The sequence below is a fragment of the Oratosquilla oratoria genome, chromosome 16 (genome assembly GCF_046742065.1).
Source record: "Oratosquilla oratoria isolate Oo_2021 chromosome 16, ASM4674206v1, whole genome shotgun sequence".
In the NCBI taxonomy this organism is placed as follows: Eukaryota; Metazoa; Arthropoda; class Malacostraca; order Stomatopoda; family Squillidae; genus Oratosquilla; species Oratosquilla oratoria.
In genome coordinates this window covers 15,167,565-15,190,064 of record NC_134792.1, presented here as the reverse complement: position 1 = coordinate 15,190,064, position 22,500 = coordinate 15,167,565, and the positions used below count along the sequence as shown (strand labels likewise).

The following is a 22,500-nucleotide window of genomic DNA, read 5'->3' as shown; positions in this document are numbered from 1 at the left end:
GTCTCTGTCGAGTGTGTGTGTGTGTGTGTGTGTGTGTGTGTGTGTGTGTGTGTGTGTGTGTGTTGTGTGTGTGTGTGTGTGTGTGTGTGTGTGTGTGTGTGTGTGTGTGTGTGTGTGTGTGTGTCTGTGTGTGTGTGTGTGTGTGTGTGTGTGTGTGTGTGTGTGTGTGTGTGTGTGTGTGTGTGTGTGTGTGTGTGTGTGTGTGTGTGTGTGTGTGTGTGTGTGTGTGTGTGTGTGTGTGTGTGTGTGTGGTGTGTGTGTGTGTGTGTGTGTGTGTGTTCACCTCGGATCTGCTGCAGTCTCTGTCGAGTGTGTGTGTGTGTGTGTGTGTGTGTGTGTGTGTGTGTGTGTGTGTGTGTGTGTGTGTGTGTGTGTGTGTGTGTGTGTGTGTGTGTGTGTGTGTGTGTGTGTGTGTGTGTGTGTGTGTGTGTGTGTGTGTGTGTGTGTGTTCACCTCGGATCTGCTGCAGTCTCTGTCGAGTGTGTGTGTGTGTGTGTGTGTGTGTGTGTGTGTGTGTGTGTGTGTGTGTGTGTGTGTGTGTGTGTGTGTGTGTGTGTGTGTGTGTGTGTGTGTGTGTGTGTGTGTGTGTGTGTGTGTGTGTGTGTGCAAATTAAATTATTTGCATGAAAAAAAAATCCCTAACGTATAGCCATCTGGTGGCGAAATGTTGAACTTGATGTGGTGGCGCTGCAATTAAGTGATCAATACAAAGCCCTATTACATTGCATATATTGGCATTATTGGCATCATATCAGTATTAAAAACTGCCTAGATATCTAATATTCACATTTCAAGTGTAGCTAGTGGCTATTTACTGATCTGGGGCTGATAATTAGCCAACATATGGAACCATTCCAAATTGACGGACTTTGAGCATTGTCAATGACCTTTTGACCCCTGGTGACCTAGATATGGACTTAATTTGCATATGTCGTATATCATCTTAATCAGCATGTAAAGACCTTTAATTTGATATATAGTTTGTTACCATACCACCAGGAGGTAATTGTGTAAGGGCCCTTTTCGTATCCCCTACCCCCATTTTTTCGGTACATTTGGCAAGTTCATTTTCGAGAATAAAGGGTTAATAAAACCCAGACCCACCACTGGCCAAATCTAAGAACCGCATTTTCAGATGTCCTAAGGTAGACCCTTTCCAAAAACACCCATAAGAAATTTGGTACTCTCCAGAAAATAAATGGCCCCCAGCTCTTGGACTAAATGCGGATGGGGTGACCTTACCTCCATCGACCTGACCAACACAAACGGTTCAATCTGGCGGAAAAATCTTGGTCACCATTTGGGTTACCAATTTCTCACATTTAAAATGTCCATAGTTTAAGTTTATATTTTGATCAAAAGTGCCTGATAGTAAGCAAAAATCTATTACATTTCTTTCATTTAGGTTGTTGTTGTTGTTGTCGTTCCCTAGACTGTCTGTCCGAGCAGTCCCGTCTCCCCAAGGAAGGCCACAGCCGAAACTGGGTTTTCCCACAAATCCTTTATAGAGTGTATGTTGTGTTGTTTGCGTGCATGATTGTGTATAATGCAGTCTTCCATTATGTGGTGTATGGTATGAGGTGAAGTGTTACATCCTGGGCAGCTGTTCACAACACGGTCGTCCAGCCTCTTCTGGTAGCTTAGAAGTGCTGGGTGGTGACCGCATCGCAGTCTGGCCAAGTGGACTCTGTCCTTTCGTGGGAGAGAGGATTCAGAAGGGTGGATATCAGGGGGTCTGGCATGCAGCAGTGTGTTGTCTTTCAGTGTGTTAATGGAGCGGTGAGTGATATGATTATGAATATGTTTCCGGAGGCTGGTATTTGGTGGTTGTGGAGGAAGAGAAGAGAGTATTTGTGCGTAATAAAGGTCTTTGGGTGTAGTTTTAATGTTTCTTGGTGTGTGTGGGTGTTCTGCTATGTAGTGTAGCGGGTGTGATGTGTTTGTGGTGGCTGCAGCAAGTGTTTGTGTGCCTCTCATGTCGAGGTGGTCCTTGACTTTGAGGACTTTTGTTTCATGGTGTAAATGGTCTGTAGGTGTTGTATTTGTGCAGCCTGTAATTGTTTTTAGGGCTTTGTTTTGTATGATTTGAAGGGTGTTGTGGTGTGTCTCACTGAGATTAGGAGCCCATGCAGGACTCGCATAATTCATCACTGAGCGTATGCATTGTTTGTATATTGTTATATTAGTTTCTTTGTTTTGTCCAAATGTTGTTCCAGTGATTGACTTAAGTGCGTTAAGTCTAGGTGTGCATTTGTTTTTTATGTTTGTGAGGTGTTGTTTGAAAGACATGGATGTATCGTATGTTACACCAAGAATTTTCGGTGTGTTTGTGTGTGGTATTAGAGTGTTGTTGATGTAGAGATGAGGTATGTATTTGTGTTCTTTTGTCCAGTTGGTGAGAAGTGTTGCTGTAGATTTGGTTGGAGCTATTTTGAGTCTGTTTGTGATGAACCATGTGTTGAGTGTGTCAAGGTAAGGCTGGATTATTTCTGCAGCTTTGTCTGTGTTACGATGTGTGCATGTGATTGTTATGTCGTCTGCGTAGGAAGAGATTTGTATTTCTGAGGTGTCTGGTGTGGGTAAGTCATGCATGTATAGATTAAATAATGTAGGTTCTTTCTTTAGGCTAAAATTGTTACCTTGGACTTCACTCTTGAAATAGAAAATAACAGCTTGTCCTTTTTGGATGTTGATATAATTAGAGATAATGGTATTCTGAAAACCTACCAACATTCTCTGCTATGTTCATTTTTATTCTAATCACCATATCACTGTAAAAAGATCCTGAATTTTTTTATGACAAAATTAGAACTATCCAGAATATTGAAGAAAAGTTAAAATATCCCACTCATATTCTTAATCAATGTCACAATACTGCCAAGAAACGTTTTTACAAAACACGCAATCAAGAACAAGAAAACCATAAACAACATAATGAGGGGTTAATATCAGACACTTTTGATCAAGACAACACAAATGGTGACTAAGATGTTTCCGCCAGACTGAACCATTTGTGTTAGTCAGGTGAATGGAGGTAGGGTCACTCCTTCTGCATTGTATTGTCTCCCCCCCTCCCCCCCCCCTTGCGGTTGCTACCTGATACTTACATTTACACACAGCTCTGTGTCTCATTTAGTCTGAAGATGTAATATACGAAAGTACTTACTGTCTACAAGTTTCCCTTCTCCTGTGGTTATTTTTCATATTCGTATCACGGTGATGTGATTGCTTGCACACACACATGTATATATATATATATATATATATATATATATATATATATAAATATATATGTATTTATATATATATATATATATATATGACACACAGGAACTCACAGTCGGAGAAAGAATAAACTTCGAATAAAGAAGAATCCTATATTTCGGCTATCAACTGTAGCCCTCTTCAGGAAAGTACCTGAAGAGGGCTACAGTTGATAGCCAAAATATAGGATTCTTCTTTATTCGAAGATTATTCTTTCTCCGACTGTGGGTTCCTGTGTGTCATTTACAAATGTGCTACTACAATTCTGTTTAGAAATATATATATATATATATATATATATATATATATATATATATGCAAGCAATCACATCACCGTGATACAAAAATGCAAAATAACCACAGGAGAAAGGAAACTTGTAGACAGTAAGTACTTTCGTATATTACATCTTCAGACTAAATGACAGAGAACAGAGTTGGGTTTTAAATATAAGGGTCAGGTGGCAACCATAGGGGGGAAGGGGGGAGACAATACAATGTGAGGAGGGGGGATGACCTTACCCCTATCGACCTGACCAACACATAAGGGTCAATCTGGCGGAAAGATCTCGGTGACCATTTGGGTTATCAATTTATCACATTTAAAATGACCATAGCTTAAGTTTATATTTTTGTCAAACGTGCCAGATATTAAGCAAGATTCTATTATATTTCTTTCTTGCAGGCTTTTTCCTTTAGCTAAAATTGTTGCCTTAGACCAATCAATATGATGGTTGTATAATGCTTTATGTTGGAATAACGCATTATTTTCCTGGGCAGATCTCACACTATATTTATGTTGGGAAATCCTTGTTTCCAAGGTTTTCCCAGTTTGTCCAATATAAAATTTATTACAATCTTGACAAGGAATTTTATAGACCACACCGTTGTTGTTAGGAGGGCTGTTCTTAATTAAAGTTTTCTTAATGGTGTGGTCATATTTAAAAGCTACTTTGATATCCAATTTTTTGAGTAGATTAACAATACTAAGAAAATTTTCATGAAAAGGAAGAACAAGTGTATTTAGTTGTTTATGGTTTCCTTGTTCTTGATTGCAAGTTTTGTGAAAGCGTTTCTTGGCGGTGTTGTGACATTGATTAAGAATATGAATAGGATATTCTAACTTTTCCTCAATATTCCGGATAGTTCTAAATTCCTCATCAATAAATTCAGGATCTGAAATCCTGTAATCTCTCAAGTACATGGAAATAAAAACTGATCTTTTTACATTGATGTGGTGATTGGAATAAAAATGAACGTAGGAAAGAATATTGATAGGTTTTCTATAGACTTTAGTTTTTAGAGTACCATTATCTCTAATTATATATGTGTGTGTGTGTGTGTGTGTGTGTGTGTGTGTGTGTGTGTGTGTGTGTGTGTGTGTGTGTGTGTGTGTGTATTCACCTCGGATCTGCTGCAGTCTCTGTCGCGACAGCCAGACACCACCCTACGGCAGTGAGCGTGTGTGTGTGTGTGTGTGTGTGTGTGTGTGTGTGTGTGTGTGTGTGTGTGTGTGTGTGTGTGTGTGTGTGTGTGTGTGTGTGTGTGTGTGTGTGTGTGTGTGTGTGTGTGTGTGTGTACACACGAACGCAAGCTCTAGTGCCGCATCTTCCTCACTGCGCGAGCAGGTGAACCAGGCAGGTATGTTGCCAGCTGTACATGGCCGTCACCACCAACGTTTGTCCTTTTTCCCTTCTTCATTAGGTTTGCGTTTTCATTCTCCCATCTGCTCTCACTCACTGTCTCTCTCTCTCTCTCTCTCTCTCTCTCTCTCTCTCTCTCTCTCTCTCTCTCTCTCTCTCTCTCTCTCTCTCTCTCTCTCTCTCTCTCTCTCTCTCTCTCTCTCTCTCTCTCTCTCTCTCTCTCTCTCTCTCTCTCTCTCTCTCTCTCTCTCTCTCTCTCTCTCTCTCTCTCTCTCTCTTTTTCTCTCTAGGGACCCCATCGCCCTCCCAGTGAAGAAATTTGGAAGAATGCCCCCTCGTTATTTGGAAGTATGCCCTCTCGTTAACCTCAATGGCAGATTTGTCATTAACCCACGAAATATCTAGATCTGGCCGAGCAACAACATGGGCTTGCTCTTGCTGTTGTTTTGTATTTGACTGGTTTGTTTCTTGTTAGCGGTGGTGAGGGGGGGTGTAGGTGGGGTGGTGGTAGTAGGGATGGTGGTGCTGAAGGTGGCGGAGAAGGAAGTGGAATTGGCGAAGTCGTTGTTCGTGGGGTTGGTGGTGTTGGTGGGGTTGGTGGTGTTGGTGAGACTGGTGGTATAGTCATTAATATTGTCCTTGTTCTTGCTGTCATTGCTTATGCAGTTACTGTTGCAGATACAAGGTTCCTCCCTTCGTTCTTGTAATTCGGTACTCTCGCCCTAAAATTCCTCAAGGGGGACATGGGAAGGGTGTGGGAAGGGGGGAGTCACCGTGAAAAGACTACAGCAAAGCATATTCTTTTTTCCTGTTGGCCGAGACAAGAGAGAAAGATGGAGAAAATCTCATGACGTCACAGCTCGCTCGGACAGTGACCTGATAACATAATGAGTTCATTTAATTTTTCCATTGAGCTTTCATCTTTGGCCCACGTCACAACCCCGTCCACTACAGAATTGTGGCGGGAGAGAGGTGGGACAGGGTGCCACAGTGACGAATAAAATCGCTGGACGGCATCTAGAATACGAGGAACAGTGCCACCCGGTAGGCAAGGGGTTGAATTAGATCGACTCCCTCGACGTTGAAAGATAGCTCAGTCCCAGTGCTTGGCGACCATTGTTTCGTGTGGTGAAAAAGCTAAGAAAATTTGTCTTGACTAATGACGATAATCGGTGATGATATACTGTATAGAATGAATAATAATTCGATCGAAAATTGTAGCTTAAAAAAAAGGCATGCATGAAGGTCTACACGAACGGGGGAGAGAAATGAATACAAGTTTTTAATCAAATGTGTAGGCTACCCTCTCTTTATGAAGCCCCTTTTTTCGGCTAAGACATGATGACCAGTGTGCAACAATTGTTGCAAGACCAATTGCAAAAATCGCGCTCACTAAGGACAAAGACGTTTTTTCTACAAAGAAAGATCCTTGACTATGTAATAAGAAAACAAAACATGTGGTCACAATCTGAGACCACAATGTCTATTATAAAAGGAAGAAAAAATATACAAGTGTCTAATGTTTGTTACCCAATCATTATGAGTAATTATATTACCAGCAACAGGGTCCTTTAATTAAAGATAGACGTCAAAGAATAGTATCTCCCTGTCGCCCACTTTCAAAACCCAACATCCTCACCTTCATATGGAGGTGCAGCCCCGGAATGAGCCTAAGACTTAAACCTATTTCAACTCCATTCCCTACACCTTTTCACATAAGGAGGGCTGACAACCGGCGACTGATCCCCTTCATGAAACTTGAAGCAACATTTATTATCATTGTCATTACTGGCAATATGTCTTGCTGTATCCAAAGTTCCTGAAGCCTATACGAGGTTTGTCAACATTGGCCGAAAAATGTCCCTGAAATCGACATGACGTCATGTCGCACGGTCAGAATACTGTGACATCACTCATAAGCCTTGCCTCCTCGCACACAGACAAATTTTATCTACTTGAGGCTAACTGATCCTTCCTGAGACTCTCCCACCCCCAACACCACCACCCCTACCCACTGTGAGGATCTCGATTTTCGCCGTTGTCCAAGGCCAATTCAACGTCCAACCTCACGAGATGCCAGTGGCAACTGATGTTATTTGGTCATTTTTGCATTCCTCGATAACAGACAGCATTGTTTTCTTTATCTATTTTTTATTGTTTTTGTCTTTGTTGTACCCCTTTGATACCCCAAAGAATTTTCCCAAATGATAGGTTTAAAAAAAAAGTCTATACAACGATCTATCAAAATAGTGATGCAAATATTTATCTTCTAAAAACCATAGTTAGGATCCGTTGAAAAGTAAAATAAGATAAAATAGAATAAAAAAAAAAAAAAAAAAAAATTAAAAAAAAATAAATAAAAAAAATCAGATAAAATAAGATAAAATAAGATAAAATAAAATAAAATAAAATAAAATAAAATAAAATAAAATAAAATAAAATATTACAAAATAAAATCAAATAAAAATGAAATAGAATAGAATAAGATAAAATGGGTATCCATTGCTTATGAAAACTACTTGCGTACCGTCCCCTCCACTCCCCATGAAATTCGCGCGAGCACCCTGGGGAGAAACGGGAGCGAGGGTTACAAAGGATTACAAAGGATTACAAAGGCGGAGCATGCCGACAGGAGACCTTTTGGTCCATATCTAGGTCGGATGCGAAAAAAAATCATATGAATGATAATAAAACAATAAATAAAAACTATAATAATGTAAATAACAAATAAAATACATAAATAAATGCATAGGTATAGTTAAATAATAAACAAACAGGTAAATAGTAAATAATGATAAATTGACATATAACTAATAATAAATGAAAATCAGACAGACAAATGATAACAAGACAAAAACAAATAATATAAGATAAATTATAATCATTACAGCATCTTACTTAGGTATTTATCTAAATGATTCTTAAAGCTTCGAACTGAACTACATTGCACTACCTGTGCAGGAAGTTTATTCCATTCATTAACTACATGGTTGGCAAAGTTGTTTCTACCTACTTCCAAATTGAATCTATTTCCGGACAGTTTGAGACCATTGTTTCTTGTCTGATTCTCATTCAATGTGAAAATTTTGTCACTTTTGATGTTGTCAATTCCCTTTAAAATCTTAAAGACCTGTATCAAGTCACCTCTGAGTCTACGCTTTTTTAGGGAAAACAGATTCATGTGTTTTAGTCTATTTTCGTATGATTTATTTTTGATATTTGGAATCAGTTTTGTGGCTCGCCGTTGTACTTTTTCCAGTCTGTCAATGTCTTTAATGAGATTCGGTGACCATACGGAAACAGCATATTCCAAATGTGGACGAACTAGCGATTTATATAGCTTGTTAATGAGTGATGGACTTTTGAAGTCAAAAGATCGCGCAATCAGTCCCAGAATCTTATTTGCTTTCTCAGAGGCTGAAATACACTGCTTGGATGATTTGAGGTCGTTACTGATAATTACGCGAGAGATCTTTTTCACTGTCCCAGAATCTTATTTGCTTTCTCAGTGGCTGAAATACACTGTTTGGATGATTTGAGGTCGTTACTGATAATTACGCCGAGATCTTTTTCACCGTCCATTTTTGTTAACGAATTTCCAAATAACTTGTAATCGTACTTACTGTTATTTTTACCTATGTGCATTATCTTGCATTTGCTTGTGTTAAATTTCATTAGCCACTTTTCAGACCATTGCTGTAATTTATCTAAATCTTTTTGAATATCTAATTGGTTTGAGTGATCATTTGCCACTCCGCACAGTTTTGTATCATCAGCAAATTTGGAAACAGTAGATTTTAGTCCATGGTCTATATCATTTATATATACTATGAATAGAAGTGGCCCAAGAACGGAACCCTGAGGAACTCCACTTGCAACACTTTTCCATCCAGAAGTTTTTCCATTTAAAACAACTCTCTGTTTTCGATCATTCAACCAAATAACTTGTAATAGTACTTACTGTTATTTTTACCTATGTGCATTATCTTGCATTTACTTGTGTTAAATTTCATTAGCCACTTTTCAGACCATTGCTGTAATTTATCCAAATCTTTCTGAATATCTAATTGGTTTGAGTGATCATTTGCCACTCCGCACAGCTTTGTATCATCAGCAAATTTGTAAACAGTAGATTTTAGTCCATGGTCATTTATATATACTCTGAATAGAAGTGGCCCAAGAACGGAACCCTGAGGAACTCCACTTGCAACACTTTTCCATCCAGAAGTTTTTCCATTTAAAACAACTCTCTGTTTTCGACCATTCAACCAATTACTAGTCCAACCTAATAGGCTACCACTTATTCCATGCAAAGCTAATTTAGTAAGTAGTCTTTCGTGTGGGACGGTATCAAAAGCTTTTGCAAAGTCTAGATATATTAAATCTATATTGTTTCTTTTGTCATAATTGGAGATAACTGTGTTGTAGAATTCGAGTAAGTTAGTCACGCAAGAACGTTTCCGTCTGAAACCATGCTGGCTATCATTTATCAAACGGTTACTTTCTAAATAATGTTCGATAGCATCTCTGATGATAGTTTCCATTATTTTTCCTACGATTGAAGTCAAACTTATAGGCCTAGAGATAGTTGGCTTCTTTTTGTCACCTTTTTTGAATATGGGAGTAACGTTAGCTAGCTTGCATTCTCTTGGGACATCACCGGATATGATGGATTTCTTGAAAATAATTTCTAATGGAACAACAATCTCATTTTTCATTTCCTTTAAGATTCTTGGATGCCAACCGTCAGGCCCTGGTGTTTTATTAACTTAGAGTTTGTCTATACACCTTTTAATTTTTTCTTTTGTTATATTTACCGTAGTGAGTAAGTTTACCCCAGACTTTTCACAGGTTTCAGTTTGAAATTCACTTTGAGGTGTGTCGTTTACGAATACAGAGCTAAAATAATTGTTTAAGACATTACTCATTCCTTCATTTGAATATTCAAGTTGACCGTCAGCAGTTAATAGTGGACCAATGTGATTCCTAACAACCTTTTTATCTCTAATGTAACTATAGAATTCTTTGGGATTCTCTTTGGATTTATCAGCGATGTTCATTTCGTATTGTCGTTTTCTTTTTCTTGTTGTCTTTTTTAAATCTCTCTGTATTGATACATAACTTTCATAGTCATTAGATGCACCCGAGCACTTATATTTCTTATAAGCCTGTCTCTTTTTAGCAATACTTTTTTCAGTTTCTTTGTCGAGTCACTTTGGGCGAGCCTGATTTGGCGGACGTCTGTCCTTAAAAGGAATGTAAGTTTGAATCATATTAGTGAGCGTATTTTGAAATATTTCCCACATCTGATCTACAGGTCTTTCGTTTAATTTTGCCTCCCAATCTGTAAGCTGAAGCTCCTGACGTAGTCCTATGAACTGAGCTTTACTGAAATCGAGTATTTTAGAAACACAAGTATCTATTCTAAAACTGTTTAGGAGTTTGAATCTAACAGATTCACCGACTAGCTGCTTTCGCGGCTAGTGATCAATAGATCGAGTAAGTTTCCATATCTTGTGGGCTCTTTTACATGCTGAATTAAGTAATTGTCACCAAGAAAATCAATCAAGCGAATACCCATATGGCCATGTTCAAGGGTCATCCAATCAATGTCAGTAAAATTGAAATCACCCATTATTTATCAATAAATCCCGGTTGCAGAAACTAGACAGTTCTTGAAATAACAGTTTGTCGTCTGCTAATGATAATGTCTTTGGCCTATATATTACACCTATATTCATTTTTTGTCCATTTGTTTGGGTTAACTCAACCCACAAACTATCATATGCATCCTGTTTCACTTTCTCTAAAACACAAGCATGAACATTGTTTTTAACGTACAATAGAACACCCCCACCTTTCTTGCGGTTTCTATCCTGATGAAAGTGTTTAAATCCCGCAATATTAAATTCAGCTTCGAACTCTGTACCATTTAACCATGTCTCAGTTATTCAGTTATACAATTCGAAAACCTCTGCTCTACAAGTCACCCCCTCCCACCCCCCGCAAACCCCTTCATACCCTTGTTAGGTTTCCCGTTCCATTTCCGCCCACGATGGAGGCGGGGCGCCCACTATATCTCACCACCATCAAACCCCTCCCCCCCCCTCCATCCTCTGCTCCCTAAGGTATGCCATGGACAGAAATAAAATCAGTTCACCGAAAGAAGCCATCACCCCATTACTATCGGGGAGGAAGGGTCGGAGGAGGGGGCAAGAGTGTTGCGCCACGGAGATGAATAAGAACAGAATGTGCCGGCAGGCAGAGGAAAATGAAACTTTACTTCCTGGTACGAAAGGAGTCCACATGATTACAGTCTGGGCCATCCGCCTTGGTATACGGAGAGCAGGCGCCTTGGAATTTCCCTCCAAGTAGATGTGGTTTCTCTGACCCAGTCTCCAAGCACTTTTCACCCTAATTCCCAACTCGCAACCCAGCCACCCAGCCCTCCCCCCCCCCAACCCCCACCTTCTCACTTCTACCGTTATATGGAAACGCTCCTTTTCTCATGCACTGACGAAGGAGACTTCAACATTAGTTTGGACGATGCCAGATAACCTTATTCAGTTGATGACTAGGGTGGGGGACCCCCAAGCGGTCAAGGAGCTAAAAAAGATGTTCAAAGTCTTTTGGCGGAGAAGGCGGTCTACTCGCACGATATATTCTGGCTGGGCTGCCGCCGCCAAGCGAACTTCATTCAGTTGGGGCGGCGGTGGCGGGTAATTGCACTAGACTCTCAAAGTCTCTTACCGTCCGCCTCCGGCAACCTTCTTTGCATCTGATGCACAAAACGCACATAGCTTTTCGACTGTCAACATGTCCCACCTGCTGCCCAAGGCTTTGCAATGGTAATGGCGAGCAGAGCGGGATCGGCGACGGCACTGGGTACGGGTGTAGTGGACCCGTGTCTCTCATTCTCTCTCTCCCTCCCTCCATCTCTCCCTCCCCCTCCCCTCTCTCTCTCTCTCTCTCTCCTTGTATGTCTATTTTGTAGATCTAATCTCCGTACTAATGGAGATGTTTATTGTGATTTCTGAGCATAAATCATCATCATCATCATCATCATCATCATCATCATCATCATCATCCTTCTTTACGCACTGCGTGACGCGCTGCAGCCTCGCGGGCCTAAGTTCGAGTCCAGCAACTGCACCGGCTGTCCTTGTACAAAGGGCAGAGGTGACGACCTCGGCCGCAGATAAACACCTCCTGGCGTAAATCCCAACACCTTTATTAATCGCCTTTTCTTGCCTCCTCCAAACCCACGAATTCCGTAACCGTCCCGTTAAGTCAACAACCTTCCACCTATATATATATATATACATATATATATACATATATATATACATATATATATATATATATATATGTATATATATATATATATATTATATATATATATATATATATATATATATATATATATATATATAACCAGGTGGTTTTAGAAATTAACCAACCGGTCCATTGGGAAGGATTTTTTTACCCTTCCTTTCATAAGAACACTCGTGTTCCCCTTTCAAAATATCACTTTACTTACAGATTTCTTTCACATATTCATTTAATTTTATTTACTCCTTTACATACATAATCATTATCTACTCGATTACATACACCATCATTATGAGTTATATACCGGCCCTAGCGTGAGTCTGTCAACCCTATCCAGGATGATGTTGACATCACACGGAGCGACAGAGACAGTTATGTCTCTAATGTTCAAATCAAAGACGACTTTGATACGTTTAACTCCTTGCGTCCTGAATGGCAATTCCTCACCAACTGGCTGTCGCTAGGCTATTTTATTTATCTCCGTGGTACCTCCTCCGTAGTCTTAATCACTAAATACATTTTGACTTCAAATTCGAAAAATACCTTGTACCTTGGATGACGTGTTTATTTTCTTCATATATGTTATATTTACATTTTTGAAATATTTTTTCGCCTTTCATGGATAATCCTCACAAATTACTTTTTATAACGTACAACACTTCTTAAAAAAATTGCCTTCGGAAAAATGCAACTTTTCAAATTAAATTGGAAAAAGGTTAAAGTAGGGTAAAGCAAGGAAAGGTAAAATAAGGTATGTCAGAGAAGGTCAAAGCTTAGATTTTAGGAGGAAATATCCGGAATAAGAAATAATCTATTAATAATATGCGTGCAAGCTAAAAAGAAATAATCTAACATTTTCCACATTTTGTTTTTTCATCTATTCTTTAAGATTATGTTTACAGATATTATTTTTTCAAATGTGTAAATGTGGCTCATACCCGCATTTTCCGAACTTTTCAAACCTATTTGTGTTTGTGTTTTGTTCTGAGTTTAGCTGACGCATGTGGGTATGGAAATGGGGACCTCCGGGCTTAAAGAAACGTAACGACAAATTTCATGGTGGATAATTTGTCCAACAAGACGAGAGAAAACAGGCTGCGCGACAAAGTTCACAACAAAAAAGAAGAACAGAACTGAAAAGTAAGTCAAACCAGGCGAGGAAACAAGCACAAGAGAAACAAAAGTTGGAGTGTGATCGGTAAGAAGACACCAGTGTGTGGAATGATAAAAATGGCGAAGGAAATAAAGATACTGCATAATTCTAGCACCAGTGTCATTACCAGACTTAGCATATGCACGTGCTTGCAGATAGAAATAAACAAAATTGTATTTGCAAATGTAACACAGCCTATACAAGTGAATATAAATACAAGTATGAATACAAAATATATGATAAATATGAGTCAGAAAAAATCGAAGGTTTGCCTTTCCCCACGTCCCCGCTGGATGCTCCACTGTTCACTATTACTAAGAACAAGGCAATAATATGTAGTCTGTAATACACAACACCTCACCAAGGTCACCAAGTCTATTTCTTGTTCCTTTCTGGAAAACACTTTCGTGAAACTTAACCTCTCACGCCTCCAGACCACTGGCAACTAAATGCCAGAACAAAAGGTCTCAAAATTGTAGACCAGTAAGACACCCAGGGGTAGATAAACCCAGGAATGTGGAGGCAAAGATCCTACCTGTCCTGACATTACACGCCAGTCGCTGAGGAAAGTCGCGATACTCTTAATCTAATAAATCTATTTTCTAAAGCCTACGTCAGAAAAGATGAAATGTTCACCAATAGAAATAATAAATAGATAAACCAGGAATAAGGAATAACTACTGATGTCAACCGTCACGAGGAAGTCAGTTAGGGAATAAACAAGATTACTAGTCAATATTACATACGGAAGGCATTGGAAGGGACATGCGTGCTGTCGTCGTCCTCCCTCCGCTGTACACCATCCGAATGGCGTTATGACGTCATGTCATGTGGCCTTGAACTCGTCACCTTCTATTCATTCCTCGATATTTCCTTCTCCAGTATGCAATTTGTACTCTAGTTGGGCGTATCAGGCACGTATCATGCATGTCAAGTGCTGATACGCCCTTGAGCTATGTTCCTATCCTATGTGACCTGCATGAGGCCCCACAAATGTAACAAGACATCGATACTGCATATCTAACTTATCATTAATTCGTTGTAATAAATATATACATACACACACATACACACTACATTGGAATAAGAGAAATACAAGGGGACATGATAAAAAACTCAAAAAGGATAGTTATAGAAGAGACCTTAAAAAAAACAGTTTTCCACATAGAATGATGGATATCTGGAACAAACTGGATAAAACAATAGTGTGTGCAAAAACAATACATGAATTAAAGAGCAAATTAGACGCTGCGAGATGCAAAGACAGGACACTACGAGCATAGCTCCCCTCCTCGTATGATACAAATAGGTAAATAAAACTAGGTAAAAAAAAAACACACACAAGCGCGCGCGCGCACACACACACACACACACATATGAGTATATATATATATATATATATATATATATATATATATATATATATATATATATATATATATATATATACAGTATACGCATATGCATATATATATATACATATATATATATACACATATATATATGTGTGTGTATATATGTACATATATATATATATATACATACATATACATACATTTATATATACATATATATATACATATACATATACATATATATATACAGATACATATATATATATATATATATATATATATATATGTATATTGATGTTGAGACATTCTGACAGGTTGACGTAAGCGGAGTAAGAAACACAGACTAGTTTCGCAGGTATGCTTTCTCAAAGGAATCATTCCTTTGAGAAAGCATACCTGCGAAACTAGTCAGGATTAAACTCAAAACTAAGACTCCTGTGTTTGCTACTCCGCTTACGTCATATATATATATATATATATATATATATATATATATATATATATATATATATATATATATATATGCAGAAGAAATCACTTGAACGCGTGATACTAGTATGCAGACAAACCACTGGGAAAATGAAAGAGATGAGACCGAGCGCTTTCGTCTATTCAGACATTTTCAAGGTATAGATACATAAAAGAGACAAGTATATATACTCAGAAGGTTAAGGTGGATCTCTCCCAGTGCCATATTGGCTCAAGTGTCCGGACATTTGGTTTACAATTTTTGTTATGATAAATTCATCCAATTTGTATAATCCTTGACTTAAATTTAAATTATTAACAAATGTATTCTTGATCAGACTGGATTCTATGATGTTTCTATTCAAATAAGAATTACTTTTGACAATTCCTTTAGCTTCATTCCAATTGATACAATGGTTAAAATCCCTAAGATGGACAAATAACGCGTTGGACGTTTGACCACTTCTAACGCTATATTTGTGTTGCTTTATTCTAACATTTAATTCCTTTCCAGTCTGACCAATATAGCATTTGTTGCAATCTTTACATGGAATTTTATATACACAGCCTTCCTTATTTTCAGGGGAATTTTTAATCAAAATACTTTTGACTGTGTTGGAGTTCCTAAAAATGGTTTGGATGTTGAAATTCTTAAGAATATGCGGCAATTTAATGAAGTTGTCATGATACGGAAGAACGAGAAGATTTTTAGAATTAAATTTTTCTTTAGTTTTGTCATCAAAATAAGACTTCCTAGCCATTTTTTGAGAAATTTCAATTAGATGATTTGGATACTTTAATTTTAAAGCTATGTCATTTATTCTTGAGAATTCATCATCCAAAAACTCCGGACTACAAATCCGATAAGCACGAAGGTACATTGAAGATAACACAGATGCTTTGGTCCTGTAATGATGAGAAGAGTAAAAATGAACATATGAAAGAACATTGGTGGGTTTCCTATAAACATCAAATTTGAAAGACCTTTCGTTTCTATATATCAATACATCAAGGAAAGGTAATTGATTATTTTGTTCTATTTCCATGGTAAAATTGATTGAAGGGACTAAGGCGTTAAGTTGTGACAAGAAAGTTGACGGGTCAGCATTAACAGGCCAAATGCACAAAATATCATCAATGTACCTAAACCAAGTAACATTTTGGGGGAGAATATTGGGTAACAACTTTGTTTCAAAAAATTCCATATAAAGATTGCTAAGAATTGGAGAAATCGGATTACCCATTGCCATACCGAAATTCTGTAAATAATAGTTACCGTTAAACACAAAATGAGATTCCAAAACACACAATTTAATTAAATCAATAATGGTGGCAGTAGGCAGTGGTAAATCAAATTTCTCCAATTCTTCTTCAAGATACACTAATAAATCAAAAACCGGAACACGGGTGAATAACGAAGTGATATCATAACTAATAAGAGAAAAATCATAGTTAATATTAAGGTTATTAAGTTTGTTAACTAACTCTACATTGTTGTGTATGTGGCTGTGGGAAATTGTCCCTACTAGAGGGCTCAAAACGGACACAAGCCACTTGGACAAATTGTACCCAGCAGATCCTCGGGAACATGTAATGGGTCTCACAGGGTTGTTCGGTTTGTGAGTTTTAATCAACCCATACATGTATGGAAGTGATGGTGATTTCGAGGAGAGCTGCTTGATCAAAATGTCATGTCCTTTTAAAATGCTTTTTAACTTAGTGTTGAAATTCTTATTGACAACATCTAAAGGATTTTTCTTTAATTTAGTGTACGTATTTTTGTCATCTAAGAGGTCATCCATTTTGTCAATATAATCCTTTTTGTTCATAATGACAACACTATTACTTTTATCAGCTTTAGTCACATGTAATTCATCATGTGACTAAAGCTGATAAAAGTAATAGTGTTGTCAGCCACTTAGTGTTGAAATTCTTATTGACAACATCTAAAGAATTTTTCTTTAATTTAGTGTACGTATTTTTGTCATCTAAGAGGTCATCCATTTTGTCAATATAATCCTTTTTGTTCATAATGACAACACTATTACTTTTATCAGCTTTAGTCACATGTAATTCATCATGTGACTAAAGCTGATAAAAGTAATAGTGTTGTCAGCAACTTAGTGTTGAAATTCTTATTGACAACATCTAAAGGATTTTTCTTTAATTTAGTGTACGTATTTTTGTCATCTAAGAGGTCATCCATTTTGTCAATATAATCCTTTTTGTTCATAATGACAACACTATTACTTTTATCAGCTTTAGTCACATGTAATTCATCATGTGACTAAAGCTGATAAAAGTAATAGTGTTGTCATTATGAACAAAAAGGATTATATTGACAAAATGGATGACCTCTTAGATGACAAAAATACGTACACTAAATTAAAGAAAAATCCTTTAGATGTTGTCAATAAGAATTTCAACACTAAGTTAAAAAGCATTTTAAAAGGACATGACATTTTGATCAAGCAGCTCTCCTCGAAATCACCATCACTTCCATACATGTATGGGTTGATTAAAACTCACAAACCGAACAACCCTGTGAGACCCATTACATGTTCCCGAGGATCTGCTGGGTACAATTTGTCCAAGTGGCTTGTGTCCGTTTTGAGCCCTCTAGTAGGGACAATTTCCCACAGCCACATACACAACAATGTAGAGTTAGTTAACAAACTTAATAACCTTAATATTAACTATGATTTTTCTCTTATTAGTTATGATATCACTTCGTTATTCACCCGTGTTCCTGTTTTTGATTTATTAGTGTATCTTGAAGAAGAATTGGAGAAATTTGATTTACCACTGCCTACTGCCACCATTATTGATTTAATTAAATTGTGTGTTTTGGAATCTCATTTTGTGTTTAACGGTAACTATTATTTACAGAATTTCGGTATGGCAATGGGTAATCCGATTTCTCCAATTCTTAGCAATCTTTATATGGAATTTTTTGAAACAAAGTTGTTACCCAATATTCTCCCCCAAAATGTTACTTGGTTTAGGTACATTGATGATATTTTGTGCATTTGGCCTGTTAATGCTGACCCGTCAACTTTCTTGTCACAACTTAACGCCTTAGTCCCTTCAATCAATTTTACCATGGAAATAGAACAAAATAATCAATTACCTTTCCTTGATGTATTGATATATAGAAACGAAAGGTCTTTCAAATTTGATGTTTATAGGAAACCCACCAATGTTCTTTCATATGTTCATTTTTACTCTTCTCATCATTACAGGACCAAAGCATCTGTGTTATCTTCAATGTACCTTCGTGCTTATCGGATTTGTAGTCCGGAGTTTTTGGATGATGAATTCTCAAGAATAAATGACATAGCTTTAAAATTAAAGTATCCAAATCATCTAATTGAAATTTCTCAAAAAATGGCTAGGAAGTCTTATTTTGATGACAAAACTAAAGAAAAATTTAATTCTAAAAATCTTCTCGTTCTTCCGTATCATGACAACTTCATTAAATTGCCGCATATTCTTAAGAATTTCAACATCCAAACCATTTTTAGGAACTCCAACACAGTCAAAAGTATTTTGATTAAAAATTCCCCTGAAAATAAGGAAGGCTGTGTATATAAAATTCCATGTAAAGATTGCAACAAATGCTATATTGGTCAGACTGGAAAGGAATTAAATGTTAGAATAAAGCAACACAAATATAGCGTTAGAAGTGGTCAAACGTCCAACGCGTTATTTGTCCATCTTAGGGATTTTAACCCTTGTATCAATTGGAATGAAGCTAAAGGAATTGTCAAAAGTAATTCTTATTTGAATAGAAACATCATAGAATCCAGTCTGATCAAGAATACATTTGTTAATAATTTAAATTTAAGTCAAGGATTATACAAATTGGATGAATTTATCATAACAAAAATTGTAAACCAAATGTCCGGACACTTGAGCCAATATGGCACTGGGAGAGATCCACCTTAACCTTCTGAGTATATATACTTGTCTCTTTTATGTATCTATACCTTGAAAATGTCTGAATAGACGAAAGCGCTCGGTCTCATCTCTTTCATTTTCCCAGTGGTTTGTCTGCATATATATATATATATATATATATATATATATATATACATATATATATGCATGTATGTATGTATATACAGAAGACACAAGGGAAAAATTATGTGAAGTAAAGTTTCTCATAGAACAATAAAAAGGTGTGACGAGTTGACACCGGAAATAGGAGCCGTTAACCATGAGAGATTATAAGAGTACCAAAAATATAATAACAATAATTAATGAGAATAAATAAATAAATAAATAGATAAATAAATAAATAAACATAGAGAAATAAGGAATAATATGGTTATTGCTATTGGTTATTGAAGAAGAGGTATTTGATGAGGTACAGAGACCAAGAATATACTGCCGATATATTGACGATATTTTTGTTATGACCGAGAACATCCAACAGATTGAAACCTTGCAACGACGATTAAAAGAAGCCTCTGGCCTTAACTTCACCATCGAACATAGTGATGAAGGTTCCCTCCCATTTTTTGATGTTTTGGTGAAACAGGGAGAAGAAACTTTCAACACCTCGGTTTACGTTAAATCCACCAATCAAGGACAGTGCTTAAATGGATCAAGCGAGTGCCCTCAGAGGTACAATGATTCGACAATAGGTGCCTTTATTAGAAGAGCCCTCACACACTGCAGCAACTGGAGGGCCGTGCACTCAGAGTTGGAAAGGGCCACGCAAGTCCTCATCAACAACGGGTTTGCTATCAAAGACATTGAAAAGAATAACCAAGAAGACAATAGACACGTGGTACCTAAAAAAGGAAGATGACCAAACACCAAAAAATATCATTAATATATTTTATAAATCATTCTTCTCCACGGCTTACAAGGAAGATGAGAGAATTATGAAGCAAATAATCAGAAGGAACATCAAGCCGACTTCCGCAAACACCAAAATTATTTTTAACATATATTACCAAATTAAGAAGACATCAAGCCTACTCATCAAGAACAACAACAAGCCCATAACGGATAATCTTCAGAGATCTCATGCTATATATAGGTATACACGTAACCTTGGGGACTGCGCAACCCAACCTTCATCCTATATTGGTATGACAACCATGAAGCTGTCGCGTAGACTGTCATACCATCTGACAGCAGGTGCTCCTAAGAGTCACTCCAAAGATACTCACCACACCATCTTACGAAGGGAAACCCTGGTCAACAACACAGAAATTTTAACCACACACCAAGACCCGAGAAGACTACCTATCCTGGAGGCTCTGTTCATAAAAGATCTTTCCCCCTAATCTCAATATACAAGCCCATGACCTGCAAGCGTTACCCAGCGTTAGGAGGTCCGCCCATTACAGTGCTGGGGCGCAAACTGATGACGTCACGCACCGCTCAGCCAATGGGAGAACAGATCGTACGTAACCCGCAGCAATCCAGCCAATCACCATCCACCTTCCGTATATAAAAGTTGCTGATATTCATAGAATCTTTGCAGTTTGTTTTGCTAAATGGTGTGAGATGAAGTAAGATGATCGAAGAGAAAAGCAACCTCGTTTCAAGATAGTTTGTATGTGACCATGGAGGAGCAGAATGTTGAGGACAATGAGGGGAAGAACCCGAGTCAGCAAGAGTCTGCCTACGGGTCCCTCGGGTCATCCTCCAATGGGCAGTCACAGAAGAGCTATAGTGGCAGCAAAAGTTTGAATAGCGGATCAAGCCACAGTAGTGGCTTTGGGGATCAAGGGGACTTTAGGCTTAAGGATTCAAAGCACAAAGACCACAAAAGAAAAAAGTCCAAAGAAAGGATTGAGAAGCCTAAAGAAAAGGTGGAAAAGTCGGCAGTTGAGAAAAAGATGAAAGAAGACAAGGCTCTTTGCACAGTATCTCAAGAGTCCAAAGCAAGAGATAACAAAGAACCAGTCAGTATAGCAGCTAGTGAAGACAATAGTGCCACCTTCAACTGTCAGAGCAACAGGGGTGATGACCAAATAGTAGACCAGCCTTCTATTGTGTATACTCAAGCTTTCAACTACATTAGAAAAATTAAAGAGCGATCAGCTGAGCAAGGTGTTCCCTTTGCAAGTCCTGACTTTGTACATTTACCAAGTGACAAACAAGATGTTGCTGCTTTTCTAAAAAATGTCAAAAGTGCTCGTGGGTTTACAGTTGCCATCAGTATCCAGGATGGGACTGTACTTCAAGTATCGCCAAGTATTACTGACGTACTTGGGTATCCAAAAGACATGCTTCTAGGACAATCTTTCATTGACTTTGTTTATCCTAAGAAGACTACAGTGGAAACTAGGACCACCCCCGGAGAATCTCAATGGTTTTGCCAGGGGGATAGGGACAGCTCATTGCATTGCCACGCTGTTGAGTCGCATGGAGCGAGGTCACGCGATGGTCGTCTTCTTTGACCACGAAAAGGCATTTGAACTGGCCGGTCCCGATGCCATCCTGGAAGGTCCTGCCGCCAGGGGGACTCGGGGGGGACTCCTGCAGTGGATAGCGGACTACCTGTCTAACAGAAGAGCCAGGGTTCGGCTGCAATGAGCAGTCTCCAGCTACCACCCCTTGGAGAACGGTACACCACAGGTTGGGGTGATAAGCCCCACCCTGTTCAATGTGCTAATGGCAGAACTGCTTGCCACCCCACTACCTACAGGATGTCATCTGATGTCGCCCTAGTGGTGACGGGGAGAGGAGCCAAGTTTAGGAAAGCACAAAAAGCCCTTGATGACATATCAGAGACGTGCAATGTGCTTGGCCTTAAGATATCGCCACCAAAGACCAAAGCCATGTGTTTTGGCGGCAGAAGGCCCTTGGCAAACAAACTACTCCTACAGGGGCATGAGGTAGAGTGGGTAAAAGCACACATGTACCTTGGCGTATGGATAGACTCCGGGCTGTCATTGAAGACAGAGGTGGCCTACCTCCGGGAAAGGGCCCTTGCCCGGATAAATGTCATGAGGTCTTTGGCAACCAGTGAAGCCGGGGCCACTAGTACGGTTCTCAGGACCTTCTACGTAAGCGCGGTAAGACCACTGCTAGACTATGCCAGCGCTGCCCTTGCTGGCCTCCCTGAGAACCAGGTATCCAAGTTAGACGTAGTACAAAACAGGGCCCTGCGCATCATACTTGGTGCACCACCCTGGATCCTGGTTGCCAACATGCAACAAGAGACGGGAATACTGCCGGTTAGTGCCAGGATCTCACAACGTCTGGCCGCCTTCGCTACCAGAGTCATCCAAAAGCAGCAGGACTCCTTCCTACAGCGAAGGAT

The 22,500-nt window shown here is 38.5% G+C and overlaps 1 protein-coding gene across 1 annotated transcript in view; it reads left to right on the top strand.

Moving 5' to 3' along the window:
- LOC143033560 (uncharacterized) overlaps window positions 1–22,500 on the top strand; it is a 41,028-nt gene that overhangs the window by 17,257 nt on the left and 1,271 nt on the right. The gene's annotated exons all lie outside the window — the stretch shown is intronic.